The 7,981-nt window shown below is 41.8% G+C and overlaps 1 long non-coding RNA gene across 1 annotated transcript; it reads left to right on the top strand.

The window, feature by feature from the left end:
• Positions 1-5,375: 5,375 nt before the first annotated feature.
• LOC133498523 (uncharacterized) lies at positions 5,376-6,090 on the top strand. Its single transcript, XR_009794337.1, has 3 exons — positions 5,376-5,690; positions 5,777-5,878; positions 5,960-6,090. It is a non-coding gene; the product is annotated as an uncharacterized LOC133498523 (long non-coding RNA).
• Positions 6,091-7,981: the final 1,891 nt, after the last annotated feature.

Genomic DNA, 7,981 nt, shown 5'->3' with positions numbered 1-7,981 from the left:
CCGGTGGACTTCTCGTTTGTTGGGGGTGGGGGGACTGCTTTTAAACTAAAGCCCAAAAGATCCTTCATTTTTGATGCATTGTCTTCATTTCCATGAATACACAAACACTGTTGTGGTCTTTTGAATATCTTAGTTGGTTAGGGTAAGTGCAGGTTCAGGGTTGTGGTTGGGTGTGTTAGGTTTCGGTTTATGGAGGTATGGTTTGATTTAGTCTATTATTAGTCGGGTTTGAGTTAATGGATATGGGTAACGTTTGTGGTTGTATTTAAAGTGAATGATGGGATAATGGACAAGTTCAGTGGGTAGAATAGCAAGTTAGAGTCAAGGTAAATGTTAAGGTTAGAGGGTTCTGGTTTTTGGTTGGTGTTAGGGTTGGTGGGTGAATCAATCAGGGTTCTAGTCACAGTCAGGGGTTTTGTTTTAGTGGGTTAGCGTTAGGGGATTAATGAGTTAACGTTATAGTAAGGGTTGAGGATAGCTAGGTAGGTAGGTCCGAGGTAGGTTTTTTAGGCTGACTCCTATACTTGCAGGAATAAAATTCTGATAACCAATTCCATGCATGTTTTGGTGATATGGATGGAAACCCGATTGCCTGGCGAAAACCCACGCAGGCATCATCATCGCCACCACCATCCTATGTTGTTGAGCTAGACTCTTCCACACCACTACTTTACAGTCAGTAACCTCCTTCAGATTACATTATCTGCACAAAATATAATCCACCGGCGTGGTTCTACCTCCGCTCTTGTAGCTCACTCTATGTTCCTGTCTCTTCTGTAGATAAGTCTTCATTACTGCCATTTCTATCCTTCATGCGAATTCCACCCCCATCTGTCCCTCAAAGTTCCTTTGCTGGATGCCGTACTTACCCATCACTTCTTCATCGCCCCCTGTTTCCTTCGCCAACATGTCCATTGAAATCTGCTCCAATCACAACTCTCTCTCTGTCTGGGATGCTCAGAACTACTTTGTCTAGTTCCTTCCAGAATTTCTCTTTCAACTGGAGGTCACATCCTACCTGTGGCGCATAGCCACTAATCACATTATCCATAATAACTGCAATTTCAAATTTCAGCCTCATCACTCTATCTGATACTCTTTTCACCTCCAAGACATTCTTAGCCAGCGCTTCCTTTGAAATAACCCCTACTCCATTTCTCTTCCCATCTACTCCGTGGGAGAATTTAAACCCTGCTCCTAAACTTCTAGCCTTACTACCTTTCCACTTGTTCTCTTGGATGCACAATACATCAACCTTACTCGTAATCATCATGTCAACTAACTCCTGAGCTTTTCCTGTCATAGTCCTAACATTCAAAGTCCCTATACACAGTTGCAGGGTCTGTGCTTTCCTCTTCTTTTTCTATCTTCTTTCGAGTAAACTGCTTTCCTCCTCTTTTTTTGTCTTCGACCCACATTTTCTGAATTTCTACCTACGCCTTGCAGATTAACAGTGCAGGAGGCGGGTGTAGTTAGCCCGGGGCACGACCTATCTGTTGTGGAATTCGTTTGATGAACGCTCATACATGTTTGGCACAGTTTTAGGACTGATGGCCTTCCTGACGCAACCCTCTGCATTTATCCGGGCTTGGGACCGTCCTACAGGTAGCACAAGGTTGTGCCCCCCATCGGGCTCCAGATAGTCAAATAAAAGCATGTAGAAATGCAAACACACTTCACCACGTAAGCGGACATCCCCCCACCCCACAAGCCTTATGACTGATGGACACCGTGTGATCCATTTGTTTAAATGAATGTTTTTATAGCAGACGACCGTTCCTGTTGGACGGTCAAGACTGGACAGCTCACAATTTATCTTTTTATACCGATACTTCATTTAATCAAGTATATTGTGAGTGGACATCTCCCCCGGGGAGATTTTGCTTTTATTTGCGGTTGTTAGTTATGCTCACTCAGATGGGACACGCCTTGAATTCATGTGAGAAAACGACAATCCTCTTCAAGAACAGAGCGTTTCCTGTGATCTCACCAATTGAATTAATAGTGAGATTTCAAAAGAATTACATTGGACGTGTTAAGTACTTCTTATTTCAGTCCCTAGTATGAACTCTATTCAAGTGAAAGTGATGTGTTGGTACATTTACACATTATATGGTCCTTTTTTATAAGAAAGAGATCAGAACAGCTATCCTGCGGCATGTCTAGTTAAAAAAAGACAACAACTTGGGACTGGAACTGGCAGCATAGGTGGCCAGCAGATAGGGTTTCCAAATTGAAATTCAAATTGACTCAAATTGAGGGTCATCAGATTTTCCTTAAAGGGTTGCATGTTTTGCCTACCAAGACTTCCATAGAGTAACTCTCTACCATGGACTTACTACAAAAGTAATTTGAAAAAAACACCTTGGTTTTGTCACACAAAGTGTCCAGAAAAGGCCCCCCTCACAGCTGCTTCTGTTTGACCCAGTGTATCCACTTTGTCCATATTTGTTTAAGACCGCCCTCTTTCCTCTGATTGGTTCCCCCCATGGAGAACAGCCACTTTTGAGAGCACTAGTTAGTAATTGTTATGTTGACGGCGTTGGCTCGAGAGCAGAGAACTAGTCCGAGATGTTTGCTAATTAAGTAGATAAGATGATTTTAGGCCTCTTGGCAGGAAAATATCTGGCACTCGGGAATGTGCGGGAGATTTTAATTTATATTTCACATCTTCACTGAGGCACCATCAACAGAATATTGGATCCCAAACACTTGAAAAAGTTGATTTGGAAAAATATGGGATCTTTAAAATTGGTGTCAGAAGCAAGAAGAGTTGAGCCCATCTGTGGCATGTGCATGTTTTTTTTTTCTTCTGGAATTTTGTGCAAATTATCAGCTGCGCTACTAATTATGAAGTACTAAATCTACTGCCACAACAACATCTGCTCCCAGTATTACTGCTGCTGTTATCATTATTGCACTACTACAACATTTTTGTGGAATGTTGGGCAAAGTCTCAACACTACTACTACTACTACTACTACTACTACTACTACTACTACTACAAATAATAATAATAATAATAATGCTGTGCTGTACTAAAGCTCCTACTAAAACTACTGCTACAACGTTTCTCTTGTGGAATTTTGTGTAAAATATTAGAACAACCACAATAGCAACTACTACTACTCCCTTAACTCGTATTGTTTATGCCACTAGTATGTGTTTTAATGCTATTTTAAAATTTTCAACCTCCTGAAATTTGGGCAGCAGGACACCGTATCCAATATGTGAAGTACCACTTTCTGTCATACCAATACTATTACATTGTTTTTATTAGATTGTTTTCTGTGTGTGCTGTGTCTCCATATCCTATGGGATAGACAAGAAGTCAGAAGAAATACAGTGTCTCGAAATCTTAGAGTGGCTTAGAAGGTTATGGTACGGATCAGTCCTGGATTACTGTAAAACTGCGGGTCAATCAATGGAAGTCAATATAATAACCTGTAAGGAAAATACTGCATCCTTCCATACCTTTGTAGTAGTAGAAGCTAGGCCTTCATAGCGACCGGTTAAGAGACAACCTAACTGGCCTTGAGTTACTGCTACTATGAGACAAAAGGAAAATAAGATTGCCATTAGTGCCTTGCGCCACCCCAGCTTTCAAAGCACATAAAAATACATCTAATACACTGCAGATGGTTGTGGGCAAAGTCACTATTTCTTGGAGAAAACGAAAATCCCAAGTCTTTGCAGAGGGAGTTTTATGTGCGTTCTTTGATTTAATCAGTGGAGATGTTTTATCACCTGGCATGGTGTATACTGTATATACGAAAAGATAGCAGTATTTATGGTCAAATTTATTTGAACACCCCCGAGAGGGAGATAGACTGGCCAGACCAGAATCTACCCCTTGACCGCAACATACACTATGATCGTGTTGTTACATAGTTTTAAAAATGTTACAAAATGTTACAGCTGCCACTGAATCCTAGGGCATACAGTATATACTTATATTTACAACTTTTGGCAATTTTGAGACTTTAAGAGAACATAAGAAAACTTTTAAGTGTTGCACAAAGGGGGAATGCAAGTCAATGACGCTAACATGCATATTTTCAGAGTCTAAGGGAGGACGGGGGGGGGCAGCTGCAGTCCTGGGAGTAATCCCCGACATGCACAAAGAGAACACGCAAACTACATACAGTAAAAGCATAGCTGAGATTCAAACCCCAAACCTCAGAAGTGTGAGGCACACACCCTGAACCACTAGTACCGCTAACATCCCCCAGTCACTCCTAAAGAAAACAAGGAATTTAAAAGTGAAATCTGAATAAATCAAACGCAAACAGTACAGTTGCTGCATTGGCCCTCTCACTATTATTTGGATCAGCTCCTTCTGGATGACAACATCCAGTGCCACCTTTCCGGCTGGCTTGCTGCCCTCTCCAATCCTATGCAAATGAGACCTTTTTAAATCTCACACCGGCAACGAGCTACTGTAAAAGACGCCCCTAAGCCTCCTCCATCTCTTTTTTTTATTGGCTGTTCTGAATGCAATTACGATCTTCATCACGTGGGTTATGTTCCAGTCCCATCTGCGATACTGTACGTGAAAATCTGTAATCCAGAAAGGCTGTATAACTTCCATCCGTTTTCTTTGCCGGTTATCCTCACGAGGGTCGTGGAGAGTGCTGGAGCCTATTCCAGCTGTCAACTGGCAGGAGGCGAGGTACACCCTGAACTGGTTACCACCCAATCACAGGGCACATGGAGACAAACAACAGTCGCACTCACAATCACACCTAGGGGCAATTTTAGAGTGTCCAATTAATTTTGCATGCTATTGGGACGTAGGAGGAAACCGGAGTCCCCGGAGGAAACCCACGCAGGCACGGGGAGAACATGCAAACTCCACACAGAGAGGTTCCGGGATGGAACCCGGGGCATCAGAACTGTGAGGCCAACGATTTACCAACTGATCCACCGTACCGCCTGCTGTATAACTTAAAAAATGTAATAAAAATAATGCAAACTCCAGCTCCAGATGTGACTTGTGAGGTCACATCACTTAAAGGCACATATACAACACTATAGTTGTGCTGTTACCTACTAGAATAGAATAATTGTGTTTCAATATAGTTTGATGGGAAGATGGATTTGTTATGTGAGTTAAGAGCTTGCTCACATTACAAAAGTCAAGACGCCATCTTAACTGTTTTTGAACATAAAACAAATGCAATAATAAATAGATAATAATGTATGAGTAATTACAAGCAATAACATTGTGTTTATAGTTTAAGATTTAAAAAAAAAAAACTCACACACAGTTAAAAGCACATTTTCAACACATTGTGTTTCAACTAATTCCCCCCCCACCCCCAATATCTTTTACAGGCAATTCCATAAAATAGTGAAATCCACAATTGCCGAAAAGAGATATATTATAATTATTGTGCATCATCTCGACATATTCCAAGTGGGAAATCAACTTTTACAGATGAACGCCCAACCTGACTGGAGAGCTGCTGCTGAGTAGAGCAGCAACTATCATCTGCATAGACTTCATGCCCCAGGTTAGGGACTTGCAGTGTTTTTAATGAAGCTTTGGTAAGGTCTCCCAGCAGGTCAGCCATCAGCCCGGACAATGACGTCTCCCACGTTACGGCGCAGGCGGCCATCCGTCATCTTCAAGATATCATCGTCATCCCCGGACAGCTGCACTCTGCTCGGCTCTTGCTCTCTCTCGGGTTGGACCCATCTAGGAAAGTGACTCAATATTTTTGGAAAACAACAACTCCCAATGCTCTTCTTTTTTTCTTTTCTTTTCTTCTAGACATAAAACAAAGACGGCAAGCCCATTGTCTGCTGATGATTTCCCGGGAGTGAAAGCCGTTCTGCGCCACCGAGCTGTGTCTAATTTGTCTGGGAAAAAAAGGTGTTGGAAGGAGTGCTCAAAGAACACTTGGATGTTTAATCTCACTTCTATTGAGGAACAATGTCTTTTTTTTGTGTGCAGAAATGCTCGATAACCCTTTACCCCACCCCCTCCAGGATGTTACGGATGCTAAAATGGAAGCAAAGGTGTTTTCCACATTCGTGTAACAGCAGTGATGATAAAGTGGCAAGAATTAAATTACACGAGCATGCACAATTGTTATGTAATTAAAGGTTATTTATACACCGACACTGCTGTGGTGATCATCTATCAGAAAAATAAAGTAATCCACATCCCAAAGATGTGCATTAATTGGAGAATCTAAATTGCCCTAAGGTGTGATTGTGAGTGTGAATGGTTGTTTGTCTCGATGTGACCTGCGATTGGCTGGCAATCTGTTCAGGGTGTACCCCGCCTCCTCCTGCTCGGAGATAGGTGGGATAGCCTTCCAGCACTCAGAAAATGTATGCATGGATTGTTTGCATAGTCAGTTGATGCCCTCAAAAAAACAGACAGGCCCAGACCTTGCTCTGCTGCAAGGTAAGCAATGTATTTGTATCTCTCCAGATAGACAGTAAACTCTCTTGCTGAGCCACACCCCCAAATTCCAGATTAGCCAATCACTGAGCAGCACTGATTGCACAATGTGCACAAGTGACAAATATAATCAACATAAAGGTATTCAGATTATTGTTTTTGTTTGGTTTCCAAAAACTAACTGGTAGAAATGCGGGCTCTAAGTTAATCTATGCGGCCATCCCCTTAGTCACTTGAATCTTTCAAAAACCTGCAGAGTTTTGAAAAATTCCCACATTTTTTTTGTAAAATATATAAATGCAGGTTCTGGATGAAGCTGTTCAGTGGGACACATAGTCCACTGAATCTCTCGCAGTACCACACCCATTGAAATCCGGACTAGACAATTACCAGAAAAACAAGAATCACCTTATATTGTCATGAACATGTATGCATACACACAACATTTGCTCTCTGCATTTTACCCAAAACAGACTTGTTAGTGCAATGCACTGGAACAAGGGGCAGCTGAAGCGCCTGGGGAGGAGTTTGTGGTGTCAGTGTCTTGCTCAAGGACATCACACCCATGACTCTGGGGGATGTTGACAGACGGTTCTGTCAGGTTTTTGAACGTAGGTTACCCACGATGGCAGGAGGGGTTTTTAACCATTGGGCCATGACTGCTCGTACCATGGGTCACCGATACAGATTAATCAATGCGCCCGAGGCACAGACAAGAAATGTATTTATTTATTCCATTCATTTTCTATACCACTTATCCACACTTGGGCCTCGGCCATGCTGGAGGCTATTCCACGTATCTTTGGGCAAGAGGCACTCTGAACTGGTTGCCAGCCATTCTCATGGCCCATTTAAACAACCATTTGCACGCACATTCACACTAATTTTGAGTCTTCAATTAATCTAGCGTGCATGTTTTGGGGATGTGGGAGGAAACTGGAGTTCCTGGACAAAACTCACACGGAGCACATGGAGAACATGTAAACTCTGCACAGCCAAGGCCAGATTTAAACCTGGGACCTCAGAACTGTTAAGTGTATGCTAATCAGTCATCAACAGTGTCGGTATTTTTTTTTTTTTTTTCAGTTTCCAAAATTATCCTACTTCTGGGCTAAACTGCAGTAATCTGCATAGTCACTTCCCTCAAAAAGAAACATGGTCACTTCATCTGCTCCAAAGTAAGGATTGTACTTGTATCATCTGTAAAATAGTTCAATGCAGTTGTTGGCTTGTTATTATGATGTTACAAGGTCAGACAGCGAAGCTAACAAAGCTAGCTACATGTTGATGGTTGCAATTTTGTTCATGAGTGATCCAACAGTTAAGCAAAAGCTGGGCATCTTTACAAGAACCATATTACTCCACAAAATTATTGATTATTATTGATTTCTCTGTGCCAATTTTTCTTTAGTTTTTTGCTGTGTTACTTTTAAGTGGATATTTGTGTGGATATAAACTGCAAGGGAAAACTACAAAGAATTTTGAGCCAAGACCAATTCACGGGGGGATATTTCTATACTACTTTTTGTGAAAGGCTGTAAAAATGAGAAACACAATTGTCATGCA

The sequence above is a fragment of the Syngnathoides biaculeatus genome, chromosome 3 (assembly GCF_019802595.1).
Source record: "Syngnathoides biaculeatus isolate LvHL_M chromosome 3, ASM1980259v1, whole genome shotgun sequence".
NCBI lineage: Eukaryota > Metazoa > Chordata > Actinopteri > Syngnathiformes > Syngnathidae > Syngnathoides > Syngnathoides biaculeatus.
The sequence above is the reverse complement of the archived record's forward strand: the minus strand, read 5'-3'. Positions and strand labels throughout refer to the sequence as shown.